The following is an 18744-nucleotide window of genomic DNA, read 5'->3' as shown; positions in this document are numbered from 1 at the left end:
CATGCTGCCTCTCGGGAGATGTCCCATGAGATGAGCATTCTCTCTCTTTGTGAAGCAGTGGCCAGATTGATAATATATCCGCTTTATACTTGCTTAACCTCCTTCTCTGCTTTATTTCCCTTCTGCCCTCATTCTGCCACACTGGGATTCCATTGCAAATAAAGCATTAATATATAAAACTAAAGGAAAGAAAATTACTTGTCCAACGGCATGTGGATAATAAGTAGTGACAATCAACTAAACCAAAAGTATGAGGACTGAAAAGCTAGTGCTGCCTTGTTATTCTTCTACCACAATATCCTTGAACAATATCAGTAAGAAACTGTCCCAAACAATTCCACAGAACCTCTCATTAAAAAGTCAGGTACATGATAAAATTTAGTCTAGGTATTCCAAATACAGCTAGCTTCCATACGATGTTTTATTCCAATTATCACACCAATTTGTTCCTTTTTGTAGAATCATTTTCACCATATCTGTGGGTTCAAATTGATTGGAGGCATTTTTGCCTCATTAGTTATTAATTGGCTCACAAAGGAACTTTTCTAAATGACCACCCTGACCTAAAGCAATGTCAGTGAAGCTCCAACCCCCACCCACCCCCGCCGCCGCCATTGCTAGCATGCTAAGTGCACGGATACCACCATTGTGGGCAGACCTGGGCAAATGCAGAGTAGTTCTAGATTTAGACATTCCTGAAGAAAACAAAATCCCAGAATTGCTGTGGCAACTGCCTAGGGAATAAAAAAGAAAAGGGGAAGAGAAAGAGCTGAGAATCAGAAAGCCTAACTACATGTGTCACTCCGATAACTCACTTAACTTCTTTGATCTACAGTTTCCTAATTTTCCTGATACTTATTTATCTAAATAAAATCATGCCATTGAATTTAATTATCTCTAAGATCCCTGCAAGCTATAAAATCCAATTATTTTATTGGTTAAGCACTAGACACAATGTAAATAACTTCAAATGAAATTAGACTCTGCTCTTGGAAGAATATTCTATTTTAAACTTAGTGATCCACAAAATAACACCAATATTTTCCTAAGAACACCAATATTTTCCTAAGAAAGCATTTTTTAAAAAATTTCAGAACTACAGAATAATGCTTGACAGTCACTTTAATGAGATTTTTATATTTACTAATTTGACACCACTTTAAGTGTAAAATGCTAACATTACTGAAAACCTTTTTCCCATGTGAACTATCATTTTCCATTTTTAGTGAATTTTGAAAGTTTAACATTCCTAATGGTATTTTGGATTAATCTATGTGTATAGCACTTTACATCTGAAGCAGTGCACCACTATATTAGTAAGTTTCACATGGGTGATCATAATAACAATATTAAAAATCTGTAAGCATTTTCTTTATGCACAATACATCCAATTTCCAAAACTGCCTGTTGCTTCTAATTTTCCTCAGTCACAGTGAAATTTAATTTTGTATTCTTGGAAAAGCATCGAACGGGCAGAAAAGATGACTTAAATTCACTTAGCCACCAGAAAGGCATAGCAGTCTAACAGCATATTCACAAGAGATCAAGAGATGTGGTATAACATGTCCAAAGTATACAACTGGGGTCAGAGAGTCCTGGACTTGAACACCAGCTCTGCCATTTGCTTATCTACAAAGCAGTGATCATACTTATTTCAGGATTACTGAGAAGCTTGCAGATAATGATGTGAAGGGTCTGGCGCATTGTCTAGAATGCTGTATGCATTTAACAAATGATAATTAATTTTAAACTCCAGTGAAACTTCAGCATTAAAATTCTATCGGCTTAGTGGATAACATAGCTTCTACAGAAACCAGGTTAGCAAATCTTCAATATCAGCACACTGGAGAGCTCTTAGAAAATAGATTAGTTCTGGTTCTGCTCCTTTAAAACAGGAGTTCTCAATCTTCCATCATAACCCCCTAACACATACTTTTCTCTCCAGGCCAGGGCTTCTTTCATTGTCCTGTATCTCATGAAACACACCAACACATATTCAGTAGCTCACACCATAAAACTAGTAATTTCATTGACATCTCACCCTCTCTCCTTTACACCAATGTTCATCATCACCAACCCAATTAGCTCTTAATTGCAAAATATGTCTCCAACAAATCTTTTTTTTTTTTGCATCTCCACTATCATGACTTTCTTCTAAATGCAATAATGTTGTAAATGGTCCTCTATATCCACACACAGCTCCTTCTGAACTGTTATATATACTTAGTGATCTTTTCATTTTAAACACAAATATATTCATTGTCTTCTCCTTGTCTTCAAACATATCAATAGCATCTCAAGCTCTAGGAGAAAGACCAAAACCCTCTCACAGCCCACCAGACTCTAGATCAGGCATCCTCAAACTATGGCCCGCGGGCCACATGCGGCCCGCCGAGGACATTTATCCAGCCCGCCGGGTGCCACTGCCTGTCATGCTTAGCAGCCGACTCGTCCCGGGCCCGCAGTGCTCATAGGAATTTGTTCATAGTTTTTTTTTTTAAACTGTAGTCCGGCCCTCCAATGGTCTGAGGAACAGTGAACTGGCCCCTGTTTAAAAAGTTTGAGGACCCCTGCTAGATCATCTGAAGCCATTGTCTTCCAGTTACACTCAACCCAAGCAAGCGTCTTTCTCCCTCACTCACTATGCTCCAATTCACAATAGTCTTTTTAAACTGCTGTGCATCCCCAGGCATTTGCATATTGTTTTTTTCAGTCTAGAACCTTCTCCTCATCCTTCTGCCTCACTCATTCAGTTAATTCTTACTTAATTAGTAGATGTCAGATAAAATATACCCTCCTAAGGGCAGCCCTCATGCTCCCACCCAACCCTAAATAAATTAGGCCTTCCTCTTCTGTGCTCTCATAGCACCTAACTTTTTCCTTCAGCATAAATGTTGGTAATATATCCTGGTAATTCATACATGTTTTATTGTGTATTCATTAAATTAAGAATAATCAATTGATTAATCAAAATGTATAAATTCCATGAAGATAAGCATCATGTCAATTTTTCCCAATTGCATATTCTTATTATTTTTAAATTTTTTAATCCTTACATGAGGATATGTTTGTTTGCTTGTTTATTTTTATTAAACTGAATTTAGAGAGAGGGGAAGGGAGAGGGAGAGAGAGAAACATATGCACCCCGACCAGATATAGAACCTGCAACCTGGGTATGTGCCCTGACCAGAAATTAAACTCGAGACCCCTTGGTGTACAGGACAATGTTCCAACCAACTGAGCCACACTGGCCAGGGCATATTCTTAATAAATAGTACAGTCAGTGCCTACCCAAAGCTGATCCTTAATGAGAATTAGTCGAACAAAATACTAAAAAATCAAGGATTATTTTGTCATTGTTATTTTTCCTATGGTTTTTGTTTTGAACATATTATCCCCTACAAACTCTGTCTGCTCTCCCCCGCCCAAAGGTGGATTATGTCCTGCATATACAATTCAAGCACTGTACCCACCTATTACTGACCCTTGGTAACTGTGTCTGCTTAACCAACTCCATCACAGATGTTGCTCCAACTTGATGGACCTCCTGAATGGCATGAAATAATCAGTATCAGAGTGAGCAGATATAGTTATGGATTTTGTTACAATAGGGAGCTTTATTACATAAAAGTATTTATTTCTCTCATGATTTCTGAAATTTTAATAAATAGTGATCTAAAAGGGGCAAATATTTAGAGTAACCTCAAAGGACCACACAAATTTTTAATTATCAACATGTGTCTATTTGTGAACAACTTCCAAATTAAACGTTAACTCTGTTTAAAAGTTCAAAAATAAAGAAGTCAATATTTCAGAACTCAGAGTGTATTTTCTAAGGAAAAAATGTAAAAAACTATATATAACTAATTAGGCCCACATAGCACTATTTAATTGTATACCTAAATTTCATTGCTAGCAATGTATAATAATAAAAGCATAATATGCTAATTAGACCAGACAGCCAAACGACCTTCCAGACATCATTCCAAACATCCTTTCTGATGAAGCCATGATGGCGGGGGCCGAGGCAATGGCGGTTAGGGGCAATCAGGCAGGCAGGCAGGTGAGCAGTTAGGAGCCAGCAGTCCCGGATTGCAAGAGGGTGCAGGCTGGGCTGAGGGACACCGCTCCCCACCCTGTTGTGCACGAATTTCATGCAGCGGGCCTCTAGTCAAATATAAATGTCTACCTATGAAAAATGCATTTAAAGTGGTAGTTGCATTAGAATTGGGGTATTAAGGAAATAATAACATATAATATTAAAATAGGACTTTCTATGTCTTGCTCTTTTTGAGGAGTAAAAGGGGCACCCTTCACTGCCCAGCAAGTGGAACTTTTGGATAGGATGTCTGTAGGTTAGGCACTAGGTGCCTAAACCTAATTCTATTCCACTCAGGTGAAATCCTAGAAGCACCATTCAATCCTCTTAGTACATTCTTTCATCTTAGCATCATTTTCATTGTGGAGCAATAATGACAGTGACTGTACAGTGATTAGACTTGGCCTTTGTCTGTTTATGGTGGGCAAATAAAAAATTTAAAAAGTATTTTAGGTAGCTTTCCAATTCAAGGGAATTGCCTGGAATTCCTTGAAATTTGCTAACTTTTCCCTAAATGAACCATCAGTGAGTTATGTTTGAATTGCAAGTAAGCCCCTAAGTGCATTATTCTGCTAGATTGGCATGTTTTTAACTCACCGACACAACCTTTAGCCAAACTCAGAAATAAAACATAGAGTGGAAAGAGGGAGGAGATTCATTGCAGAAAAGATCAAACAATAACAGAAATGGTCACAGTTCTAGAAGGAATTGATAGACCTTATTGGCTAATATTTAAAATGAGAGTGAAGAATGGAAGCTGAAAGAATTGAATCCAAGCTAAAACTGTACTACAAAAAAATAAATAGCAAGTTTTTGTGGCAGGTCTAAAATGGTATAGTCCTCGTAGAAAGAGCACTTGAAAGAGCCAATTAATTCATAGTAGGCAGAAGTGCTTGAGTTAATGGAGTTTAATTAAAAAGAAATGCCAGGGCTTCTTCTTCAGATTTGAGGACAATGACAAATGAAGTCTTAATTAGATTCTTAACTTGCAGAAAAGAATATGTGCCACTGGGGTTTTGCACAGGGTACACCATATTTACTTACATAATTCCTTCTATTGCTATTTCCTGTCCTCCAATTTTAAAGAAGATATATACTGCCCAAATTTGGTTTTGACCTGCTATCTGTACAGAAGAAGGTCTTTGTTTTTCTGTCTACATAATGTCCCAAATTTATTCCAATGAGGCTAAGATCCTCTTTGAAGATGGGAGAAGTTCTTACTAGGAAATCGGAGTTCTTCGAGTTTTCTTTTTGTCTCCTTTTTCCTATAAATGCCTTGCTTTTCTCAGACATGACTGGCCATAGTAAAACTTTCTACAAATATTTGTACTCCCAAGATAAGTTTCTTCTTTCTACTTTACTATCTAATTCAGCAGCTGAAATCTTGCAGGATCAAAGTTATTTCCTGCTAACACCTTCTGATATCCTCACATCAGATCATTTCTTACCTAAGTGAAAATTATTTTCCTTATTGTTATTGCACTTTTAAAGGTTTTTATCATCAGAATTTGAAATGGCAATATTGTTTTAAGGTTGATTTTCTCAAGTGAAGTGAGTCTTAAAGAAAAAATAAAAAACAATCGGGGTATGCCATAACATTTCAAGTCGTGAGCAACTTGTTGAGGTGGCTGTGATGCCTATATTCCCTGGGACATTGCAAATAGATAATTTTAAAAGTCTGACTTAAATGGTAGTCATAATAAAAACAATCTGAGTTGAGATAAAGCTCAACATTTAAATAATATTAAGAAAAAAAAAACCAAACACAGATGAACAGCAAAATAAAACACGCTTTGCTATTATAAGATAACATGCCAATGTTACAGGAGTTACCACTTGGGTAGCTTGAAATAAACTAAACATAATACTTTTAATAGAACATCAAAAAAGAGAGACAGAGGAAAGGGGAGACATAATAGAAAAATATAGAGTCCCATCAGATTAAGGTTGGAGATGAGAGAGTGATGTGGACTTTTATACTGATGACAATGTTTCAGATGCTTATTATGTTCACTACAGTGTTAGTCAGGCATTGCATTAAGTTAATGCAGGGGATGCACAAGAAGAAAGTGTAATGTATGATCTACTGTGAGTGAGGCAGATGCACATGCAGACAATCTCCTTGTCAATTTTGATCCCAGAATCTGGCAAAGCAGCTGAAAGAAAATGCTCAATGGATGTGTGTTGAGTTGAAGTCAACTGACATATAAGTTTCACATTATTGATCTGTGTTTGGGAGAAGAGGGTGGAAATTTATTTTCTAGTTATTAAAGACTTCTTGGATTAAGACAATAGTCTCTGTCATAAATGATCACTTATCCAAGAAAACTGTTGGCATTAGGATAAACTATATGTCCCAGAAAAGTGGTTTTCATCCACAAAGTCCAGACTGTGCCTGATATTATGCTGAGAGACCAATAATTTATTACTAATATTGAAGAACAATGTCAGTGGATTATTTGATTAAAAAATACTATGTTCAAGATGATACTTATGGAGCTGGTCAAAATAGCGACGTAGGTAAACACAACACCCACTGCCTACCACAACCACATTGAAATTACAACTAAAATACAGAACAACTATCATTCAGAGCTACCTGACATCTAGCTGAATGGAAGTCCTACAACTGGGGAATTAACGAAGAAGCACCTGGAGACTGGTAGAAGGGGTGGAGAAGCTGGACAGGATGGTCTTACACCCACACATGGTGGTTTAAAATCAGGAGAGATATCTTGGCTGTGGAGATTTCCCTGAGGAGCGAGGGGTCCCAGACCCACATCAGGCCCCCAGCCCAGGGTTCTAGTGCCAGGAAGAGAATCCCCAAGACTTCGGGCTGTAAAACCCATGGGGATTGTGGCTGAGTGAAATGGAGGCTGCTGAAGACTAGGCAGTTCCTCTTAAAGGTCCCATGCATGGACTTACTTACTTGGACTCACTCCCTCTGAGCTCCAGCTTGAAAGGGGCAGCAGCTTGAAAAGAAACTGGGACATTCAGGGAGGAACTAACTTGTCTGGAACCAGGGCAAGAACTGGAGGGGCAGCTTATTCCCAGACAGAGGTGCTGGCAGAGGCCAGTGTTCTTTGGCTTATCCCTCCCCACACAGAACCAGCAGGCAGGCACACTATCTGAGTTTTCATTAACCTGGCTCACACTTTTTGCCCCGCCTTGGTGATTCCCTGAGACCCTGCCCCTCCCTACTTGCAGGCTCATCCAAGCCATTTCTAGTGAATTTTCCATACAACTGAAGCATTTAGGAATGCTTCAGACATTCCTAAAATCTCTCAAAAAAGCTGCAGCTGGCCTCGGTGTGCCCCATACCTCTCAATAAGTAGCCCCAGACCCAGCACTAGCAGCAGCTTGCCTTGGTTCATAGGTTGTCCTCTCCTGAACACCTTCTAAGACAAATACAAGTAGCAGCCAACTGCAGATTGCTCTGTAGCTCCTGATGGGTGGCCACAGGCAAGGCAAAGGCAGTGGCTGACTTGGCACCTCCCAGGAGACCCCAGAGCCAGTGCACCCAGTGGTCAGCATTGACTATGCCGGATTACAACCCTACCACCTCCACAAGTGACACACTCAAGAATCAGACTTGGTGAGCACCAAAGCCCCACTCAAGCAAGTCCTACTCCATAGGGTCAACTCCTGCACAACAGCTATTCAGCTATAGTTGCAGCCAATCCTTGCAACTAATTGGCCTTGGGGTCAATTCCTCCCAGTGACACAAATATCAGTCAAGGCTCAATTATAATAGGACAGTGCACAAAGCTCACACAGAGTGCTCAGCTTAGGTGACTGGGGAGGCTGAACCACTGATCCCTACCAGACACCTACTACACAGGCTACTCTACCAAGTCTGGAGACACAGGGGATGTACCCAATACATAGAAACAAACACTGGGAAGCAGCCAAAATGTGGAGACAAAGAAATATGTCACAAATGAAAGAACAGTTCAAATCTCCAGAAAGAGAACTAAATAATATTGAAGTAAGAAAACTGTCTGATATGGAATTCAGAACAATGGTTATAAGGATCTTAAAGGAACTTATTAAGAACTTCAAGGAACTTAGTGAGAACTTTAAAAACTAGGTGAGAACATCAACAACATAAAAAATAGCAGTCAGAAATGAAGGATACACTAACTGAAATAAATAATAATTTACACAACAGTAGAGGATACTGTGAATCAAACCAAGAATTTGGAATATAAAGAAGCAAAAAACAGCCAATCAGAAGAGCAAAAAGTAAAAAAAAGAATCCAAAAATATGAAGATAGTGCAAGGAGCTTCTGGGACAACTTCAAGTGTAACAACACTCACATTATGGGGGTGCCAGAAGGAGAAGAGATGGAGTAAGAAATTGAAAACCTATTTGAAAAAATAATGACAGAAAACTTCCCTTACCTGGTGAAAGAAAATGACATACAAGTCCAGAAAGCATGGAGAGTCCCAAACAAGATGAACCCAGAGGCCCACACCATAATTAAAATGCCAAAGGTTAAAGACAAAGAGAGAATCTTTAAAGCAGCAAGAGAAAAGCAATTAGTAACCACAAGATTGTCAGCTGATTTCTCAACAGAAACTTGGCAGGCCAGAAGGGAGTGGTAAGAAATATACAAAGTGATGAAAGGCAAGGACCTACAACCAAGATTACTCTAACCAGCAAAGCTATCATTTAAAATTGAAGATCAACTAAAGAGCTTTTCACACACACACACAAAAAAAAGTTAAAGGAGCTGCTTACCACTAAACCAGTATTACATGAATTGTTAAAGAGTATTCTTTAAGAAGAAGGAAAAATATTAAAAATATGAGCAATAAAATGTCAAAAATACATATCTATCAACAATTGAATTTAAAAATCAGAGTAAAAAAATAAGCATAACAGAAACAGATTCATAGATACAGAGAACGTTTGATGGCTGCCAGATTGGAGGGGGGTTGGTGGAATGGATGGAAAGAGTGAAGGGATTTAGAAGCACAAATTAGTATTTATAGTGTATTCATGGAGGTCTAAAGTACAGCATAGAGAATATAGTCAATAATATTCTAATAACTATGTATGGTGTCAGATAGGTATGAGATTTATGGGAAGACCACTTAATAAGGTTTATAATGTCTAATCACTGGGGTGTACACCTGGAACTAATATTTTATGTCAACTGTAATAAAAAATAAAAAATAATTTTAAAAAATGATACTTAAGCCACCTTACTGTATTCTGATATGATGAGCTTTTTAGAGTACATATCAGAGCCAAGCTACTAGGAAGTGAACATAGCCCACAAATTATTTTATCTAAGCCACAGCCAGCAGTGTTATCTCACTGGGACAATCATCCAATGGGTAGAGATGTGGGCAGAAAAAAGGTCTGAGAGCTGTAATACCAGATCATTAAGGTGGAAGAGGGAGGTCTACTGAGCAGTGCTTAACTATACTTCTGCCTGAAACTATGTTTTCAGTTGATTACATATTTGTCCATATTTATGCCAGGATAATTGAAATCAATTGATGACATTCTAAAGGAGTAACATCCAAATTGTATTTTAACTGAAACATAAAATAAAAGTAGTATGTTGCTCTAGAAAGAAAATTCATGGAAATGAAGGAAAGTGTTTGTAATCTAAGTTTAAATGTAAGGAATTTTATTTAATTTTTAACACAAAATGGTGAGGGATACACAGAGACACTGGGAAGAACTTTGCCAGCCATTATTATAGAATATTTAACTGAAATCTAACCCTTAGATGTGATTTTTTCTAATAGAATGTGTAAGTCTTTAGATATGTCTATGTTATCTACAGTCTTCACTACTCCCTAATGTAGCATATACTTGGTCAACTTCATATGTTTACACTTCCTTTAAAAACATTTGAGTTTGTAGTGCTTCTATATCATGAATAGATTATAAAGAAAAGGATCAACTTCGGGGTTTCATGTAAAGTTACTCCAAGAAGTTTAAGAACAGATTCATGTTATAAATAATGATGCCAAATACAGTCCATCAAACAATACTACAATATAAAAAAGTAACTACATTAATTGAAGTTACACATGAACATAAATAGAGGAAATACTTTCTCAGAGAAAGAATTAGAAAGCAATCCAAATATTTATAAAGTTAACAGAGTCCTAATAAACTATAACCAGGAAAAATGTTTATGGAAATACTAATAGGTAAATCTCTATTTTTTTCTTGTTTCTTTTCCTAAAAAGTCTACACATTTTCTTTCACATGAGCACTGGCATTTATTTCATTGAATAATTTAAGTCTTATCAAATAAAGGAGGATATAATTTAAAATGGCTCTTATAAACTGTCTGTTCAATTTACAATGATATTATCAAGACTTAGTGTAGAAGAGATGCAATCCTTGGGCAGATTCAACATCTGAGAAGCTGATCAAGCAAACCTACTAGCATCCATGATGGACTGATGAGCTGACATCTGCCTGGGTGAACTACTTCTCATTTCCAATATTACTATTTTTGTTTGGTTGTTTAGAATTTAAATTTACCCTCAAAACTTGGAGGCACTGAGAAGAGTGGTAAGCACCAGTCATAGCATGCTGTCCATTGCAAAGCAGTAGAAATGAGTAGGAAGATTTGTGGGTGTTCCCGGGAACTCGTCAGTCTCCTGTTTATTTTCAATAGGAGACTCACAAGTTCCTGCAAATGCACACAAACTTATTGCAAGCAGGTACCCTCGGTAGATAAGCAGGTGCTGATATGTCCTCCACTTCAAGTGAATATTGCAATCTGTTCCCATGGAGTGTCCTCAGCAGCTTGGCTAGTGCTTGTAATTCTTTCCAAACAATGTGGTAGGCATCACAGTCACTGGTCACTTTTATTCATCTATTCAACAAATACTTCAGTGAGCTTCTCCTAGTTAAACACTGCTCTTGTCTCTGGGGAGAGAGGGGTGGAATAATTTCTTGCCATTATGTCCATTCTATTGAGCATTAGTCCAGTTTGTTTTCAATCATGCTTTTGTCAAAGCTTCGGTCTCCAACACCAACTAAGAGGCAGTGATGTTTAAAATTTTCCTTTGCAATAACTGTTAAGTTTAGAGCTCATGCAGTAATGGGAAAAGCCTAGGAATGGGGACGAAGAGTTCTGAATTCTAATCCCAACATAGCTAAAACCTAGCAATATTTCCATGATCAAGCTATTTAACCTTTGTTTGTTTGTTTGTTTACATTTACTTATTTGTAAAATTATTTGGGCTATTTCACTGCTGCTTGCAATCTGGATGTTAATGTCTGATTATAAGACCTGGAAACAGGGAATGAAAAGCATTTACATATAAAATATAATGCCATCAAATTTGTCTTTCCTGGGGAGGTGACAAGTTAGGTTCAACAATCACAGTAAAGTTTAAATATATAATTGTTTACTGGTATCTTCTTCTACCAGTTAATATAAACATTATTTTTCTCATAGGAAAATAAATGATTGATTTGCTTTTGTACTGGCTTCTAACACTGGAACTCCCCCCCCCCGCCCCCAGGCTTTAATTTTCCCATTAGATCTTAGACTCTGGCTCTAATATCACAAGACAGGACAGTTCTTGACTTGGAACGTGGGGCAAATCAAGGTGAATATTAGGATCACATTTCAATCTTTGCTGTTTTTCTGCAACTTCAAGCTACAGAAAACTCAGCTTCTGTTGGTTTGTTTGAAATAAAATAAATAAATATACCAGTACCACTCTCTCCCTAAAATAGCAGGCGTATAATAAGCAAATATGCCTGCGCGCGCGCACGCGCGCGCGCGCACACACACACACACACACACACACACACACACAGTCTCTAATGACCCTTCAATCCAAAAAAAGTTCATATCTAGTAAAAACTCATGCACTTATGCTGTGTACAGCAGACTCCATTTATTTAGCTAACTGTATGCCTTTGCAAGAGTCAGTCTGTTGAATGCTTTATGGAAAGGTTTAATTAAAGCCTCCAATTAAGATTCCAAGTTAAAATTCAAGACTACTTGCAGTAGTTTAGGCAAATAAGAGTAGACCATATGTTGAATAGTATATAAAATTTATACTTTAATAAGTAATGAACTACTAGGTCATGGAACACTTATTGATCTGTTTTCCAAGTTTTAGACTAGGTGACCAAAGAATCATGGTATAGTTTCTTCCCTTATAGTGCTTGCATTAAAGGTTTAATTAGGGATGAAATGTAGGTTCCTTGTGTCAAATGCACGTCACAAATTCATATATGTAGAAATAAACAAGGAACAACATTAAATAGAAGTAAACGGTATAAACCAAGAAACATAGAAGAAATGTTAGAGTAATAGTGTAGCAGTATATCATAATACCATGTTTCCCCGAAAATAAGACAGTGTCTTATATTAATTTTTGCCCCCAAAGACACGCTAGGTATTATTTTCAGGGGATGTCTTATTTTTCCACGAAGAATACGGTACACATTTATTGTTAAATGAAAATAAAGGAAATTTATTACCTGTAAACGGTACGGTAGTACGGTAGTTGTCAACACAAACCAGACAAACTGTGAATCCTACAGTATCAAGAATTTACTCATTTATTCAATGACAATCATGTCATCGTCTTCTGGAACATCATCATAACAATCCAATTCCTGAATTTCCTGGTGAATTTCTTGTGACTCCATTTCTTTCAGAATCAGTGGACCCAATCTCTCATGTTTAGCAATAGCACTGTCTTTAAATGAGTACTTCTTGTCAAGGTAGCCTGCTCGCAGTGCATTTGCAATGCAACTGTCAGTGATTTTCTCCCATGAATTCTTCACCCAAGTCACAACTTGTTGCAGTTTAAGTTTCACAAAGTTTCCATGCTGATTTCTCTCCATTCCATTTTCAATGTAGTCATTAATTTCCATGCGCAAATTGTCTTTGAATGGCTTGTTTATTGCAATATCAAGAGTCTGGAGATAGGCCGTCATTCCTGCGGGAATCATTATCTGATCTATTTTTCTTTCATGAAGAAATGTCTTCATGTCTTTAGTGTGGTGAATGCTGGCTGCATCCCAGACTAGCAGACCTCTTTGGCTCCCTCGCATAACAAGCGGCAGCATTAAATTGACCCACTTCCTTATAACTGCTTGTGTGGCCCAGGCTTTTTCAGTTTCAAGAATAAAAACGCCCAAAACATGTTCAATCTTTTCCTTCTTGCCCTTAGAAATGACTAAAGGTGGGATTTTAGTGCCATCCAGACGAATTGCCAAAAGACAGGAAACACGTGCACTTTCGTAAGCAGTGGAGGGAATGTACACTAAGGAGGCACCCCGCTGTTCAATTGTTGTTTGAGATGATTGGCCCATAAACACTGCGGTTTTATCCATAGCAATCATGTTGGAAAGATTGTATTTAGAGAAGTCAGCATCATCAATAAAGGACTTGAATGCAAGTGCTCGCTTAATAACTTGAGTATCTTCCAACCTAAACAATGTTGCAGATCTTCTTAAAGACAGTTCACTTCGCTGAAGGAAATTATCCAGCCAGTGCTGTGATGCTTTGAAGTCTTCGGGGGCTATGTCAAACTGTGGTGCCATTGCAAGGGCAAATTCTTGAATCTGAGTCCTATTCACAACCAAAGCCTTTGCTCTCCTGTCAACAACCCATTCACAGATCAGGTCTTCCAGCTCGGAAAATAATGGTTGCCGACCTGATCCACACTTGCGCTTTTTAGCATTTCCCTTGTCCACTTGTTCAATGAGGTTACCATACTCTGCTCGCCATTTTCGGACCAATCGGATACTCAACATCTTCTCTTTGCAGAAAGCAGTAAGATTTTGGCCCCAAGAGTCTTCCACGATTCCTTTCTTGTACTCCACGGAGTAGCTTTTTCTTTTTGTGCTCATTTCTACCATAGGGGTAAAAAAAAAGGAATTGGGGTGTCAAGGTGGGGGGAGGGGGATCACTCAAAATGACACAGGGGGGATCAGAGGGGGGAAATCAAAATGGCAGAGGAGAATCAGAGGGGGGATTACCATTTTAGTAACCCCTTTTGATCCTCCAGTGTCATTTTGATTGTCCCCTCTGATCCTCCTGTGTCATTTTGATTGCCCCCTCTGATCCTCCTGTGTCATTTTAAGTGATCCCCCTCCCCCCACCCCTGTGCCACTGAACACCTTCACCAGACATCCCCCCTACCCCTTTATCAGACATTTACCCCCTGGGGCATGCCTGGGGACTGTCACTGGGCTTGCTGGGGCCTGGATCTGGGCTGGAGCAGGGTCTGCCACTGGCTGAGAACCTTCAGTCCTCATGAAGGCGGCCTCGAGCATCAGGTAGTGTCACCAGAGACAGACCAGCACTCACCACCTTCGCCGCATCCCGTCCACTCTAATCCTCCTGTTCTTCTACACGCATCTGCGAAAGTCTCCTCCTCTCTCCTGCCCCGTGCTCACCCTCACTCCGACCTCCGCTCCGCCTCTACACAGCAGTGATGTCAGGACTCCGTGTAACGTCACTGGTTGCTAGACGCCAGTGGGGCGGCCCTAGCGACCAGTTTACGGTAAATTAATTTTCATTCTGAGACAGAGCCTGGGGGCCTTATTTTCGGGGGGATGCCTTATGTTTCACTCAGAAGGAAACCTGTAAGTAGGTCTTATTTTCGGAGGATGTATTATTTTCGGGAAAACACAGTACTAGTATATAGGGTTTATGGTTCTATAGTTAAGAATCCAATGTCTGAGTCTTTGAGTCATCACAGACTACCTGTATGGGTGGATATAATATTTAATCCCTCTGAGCCTAAATTTCCTTATCTTAAAACAGAAATGATAATAGCACCTGTCTCTTAGTGTTTTTCATTCTCATTATCTTCATTATCATTATGGAGGGTAAGAAATGGGAGAGAGAACAAATGAATTCCGCAGCTCTGCTACTGACTATGGATGTTAATGCTACAATCTTAAAGCTAAAAAGGATTTGATTGAGAAGAAAAATCTCAAGAGTAATAGTCAAATTTAACACCTGACTCATTATATTCATGAAAATCTAACAATATTATCATTTCAATGAACTTTTGTACCTTTGGGTTGAGTATGGTTTCTATTTCTATAGGATTGTTTCCAAATTACTTGAAAAGTTATTTGAGATGATAAGAAAATATACATATTCCATATATGTCCTATTTAAATCAATAATTTCTTGATGTCATTATAGCTCTTTGACAATTAACCTTTCTACTACTTATTGCCAATACTGAAATAAATTATGTAGGGAATACTCACGCAATTTAGGAGGTCACAATGAGAAAAATGGTAAAAAAAAAAAAAGACATAGTTTAAGAAATACATATTCTTAAGCACAGAGGAACGTCTTTTGCAAGGGTAATTTAGACTACATAAAAGCTGTAAGACACCAAGATTTTGAAGTTGCCATTTTTCAAGTGTTTCAATGGTAAGGGAATTTTTCTCTTTGACTACTACTATCTATTAATGTTACTACCCTTTCATTGATAAGCATATTCTATCCTTTTTCCAGTATCTAATCTTTGGACAAACAAAATGAAGTGCAAGGAACACCAAACGGGTTCTTTGTGTACAGAAGTATTTACTTTATAAAATTAACGTGTACAGGAAAAAAAGCACTAAGTGGTTGAGATAGATACATTTTGAAATTCAAATGTATCTTCCATGCTAGAATCTAATAGCATAACTGAGGCTTTTTATAAGAATTGTGAAAAATAGGAACACAGTTACAGTGCACTGAGCTTTATGAGGTCAAGTTCTAGGTTCTTTTTTCCCTATTTTTCGTCATGATTGGGGTTATGATAAATTGGGATTTTAGATAACATCTGTGAAGGTCATGATGAAATATGCATTTATTAATTAATTTATGCTTTCAAAGATACTTAGTGTGTCACAACGTTTATAACTGGTAAAAACGTTCTTCAATGCAATTATACCTGTTTCTTGACTACTCCTGTAACTGAACCTAACAAAAATAATGGTTTTGACCAATTATAGCACATATTTTTCTTAATAATTCATTTCTTATAAATGAACAAAGACTATATATATATATATATATATATATATATATATATATACATGTCTATAATAATAAAAGCATAATATGCAAATTGACTGAACAGCTGAACAGCAAACGACTGTCTGGACGACCCTTGGGACGACTTTCTGGATGAAGCCGGCACTGCAAAGGCTGAGCCCCTTGCACGAATTTTGTGCATCAGGCCTCTAGTATATATAATAAATCAAAATCAACTTAAAATTGAAAGAAAACAAGGATTCAATTAAAAAGACAATTTCTTTTGATATACCCCTATTTAAAAAGATTAAACAAACTCCAGAGTCTTTACTACTTGGCATTTAAAAAAAAAGAAATAATAACTTTCATTTAGTCAGATATGTAAGCTTTTATGCTGTGTCATAATAACCATATTAAATAGAATTATCTAATAGTGTTCCTTAGATAGTTTTAATTAGTTTTAATTTAGAGAAAGTATGTTATGCTTTAGTGCTAGCATGACAGGGGTAGCTAAAACTTAAATTGATTAATTTTATTCTTTCAGAAAAAAATTAATTATTATTCAAGTATGCCATGATAAAGATCCTCGTTATTTGTTTAGAGGTTTTCAGCTTTGAATATATTTAAGCAGTGACTGCAATGACAATAATTATAAAAAGTGTTTCACAATATTGTACAGACCTTCTACCTGTCTTCTAATTTTTAAGACGTTATACGTGCTTGTCATATAAAGAATTACCTAAGTGCCAATTGACAGATGAATGGATAAGAAAGAAGGAAAACCTGCCACTTGCAAACATAAAAGGGACTTGAGATCATTTGCTAAGGTCTGTGTGGAATAAGTCACACAGATAAAGAAAACTACTGTATGAATGTCACTAGTACATGTTGAGTCTAAAAAAAGAAAAAGAAAAAAACAACAAAAATTATTGAAACAAAGAAAAGATAGATGGACTCTAGAAATTATGGTTGGGTGTGGGAGAAATCAATGAAGGTGGTCAAAATGTGCAAACTTCTAGTTGTAAGAAGAGTAAATTTGGGGGATGTGATTCCTTCATGGCTACTATCGTTACCTGAATGATTATATTTGAAAGTGGCTGTGAGAGTAGAACGTAAAAGTTATCATCCTAAAAATATTTGCAATTGTGATAAAAATGTGTTAACCAAAATTGTCTCAATCCTTTCACTATATATATATATATATATATATATATATATATATATATATATACACACACACATATATACACATATATTAAATCATTATTTGTACACGTTAAACTTATACAAAATGATATGTCAATTATATCAGAATAAAGCTGGGGGCTTAATGTTTTTAATCACATATTTTAGAAGTATATAAAGTTAAATGTGAAAGTAACTCTTTTTAGCTTCCCGTATTTACCCAATCCAAGAGCTTTCTTGGGAGTAAACATTGTTAACAGCTTAATCTTAACCTTCCAGAATGTTTCCTGGTAGAAGGAGGTTTTTGTTAGTTTTTTCTCCAGGAACAGGAGTCAGACTATGTATCTCCATCTGTACCTGTTTTTAATAGCGAGGTACTCGTCTAGGGCATGGGCACACTGATTAGTCTTTACCCTATCCAATAGCTAATATTATTTTGTCTTTTTTTTTCCTACAGCAGTGCTATAATAACGTCTTCCTAATACTTTTGTGTATTTTTTTATTAATTCTTTAAAAATGGTGTCCAATATTTTTTCTACATCACTAGAAACCAACAAATTGTCTACCAGAAAGACAATGTTTACTCCCATCAACAGAGAATACAAGTGATAATTTCCTTGTACCCTTAACAACACTGGATATTATCATTGTTTTAATCTTTACAAATTTGATGGGATAATATAATATCTTATTGGGTTTTTTTGTTTTTTTTATTTTTTTAAATAAATCTTTATTCAGATTATTACAATTGTTTCTCCTTTTTCCCCCCATAGCTCCCCTCCACCCGGTTCCCACCCCACCTCCTGCCCTTACCTCCCCCTCACTGTCCTTATCCATAGGTGTATGATTTTTGTCCAGTCTCTTCCTGAACCCCCCATACCCCTTTCCCCCTGAGAATTATCAGTCCACTCCCTTTCTATGCCCCTGATTCTATTATATTCACCAGATTATTCTGTTCCTCAGGTTTTTAATTCACTTGATTTTTAGGTTCACTTGTTGATAGATATGTATTTGTTGTTCATAATTTTTATCTTTACTTTTTTCTTCTTCCTCTTCTTTAAGAATACCTTTCAGCATTTCATATAATATTGGTTTGGTGGTGATGAACTCCTTTAGCTTTTTCTTATCTGTGAAGCTCTTTATCTGCCCTTCAATTCTGAATAATAGCTTTGCTGGGTAGAGTAATCTTGGTTGTAGGTTCTTGCTATTCATCACATTGAGAATTTCTTGCCACTCCCATCTGGCCTGCATAGTTTCTGTTGAGAAATCAGCTGACAGTCATATGGGTGCTCCCTTATAGGTAATTAACTGTTTTTCTCTTGCTGCTTTTAATATTCTCTCTTTGTCTTTTGCTCTTGGCATTTTAATTATGATGTGTCTTGGTGTGGTCCTCTTTGGATTCCTTTTGTTTGGGGTTCTGTGCGCTTCCTGGACTTGTAAGTCTATTTCTTTCACCAGGTG

The 18744-nt window shown here is 37.2% G+C and overlaps 1 protein-coding gene across 4 annotated transcripts in view; it reads right to left on the bottom strand.

Annotated features, from left to right (window-relative positions):
• Positions 1-18744, bottom strand: part of LINGO2 (leucine rich repeat and Ig domain containing 2) — a 1294764-nt gene that overhangs the window by 914542 nt on the left and 361478 nt on the right. The gene's annotated exons all lie outside the window — the stretch shown is intronic.

Source organism: Plecotus auritus (genome assembly GCF_963455305.1).
Source record: "Plecotus auritus genome assembly, chromosome: 5".
NCBI classification, from domain to species: Eukaryota; Metazoa; Chordata; class Mammalia; order Chiroptera; family Vespertilionidae; genus Plecotus; species Plecotus auritus.
The sequence above is the reverse complement of the archived record's forward strand: the minus strand, read 5'-3'. Positions and strand labels throughout refer to the sequence as shown.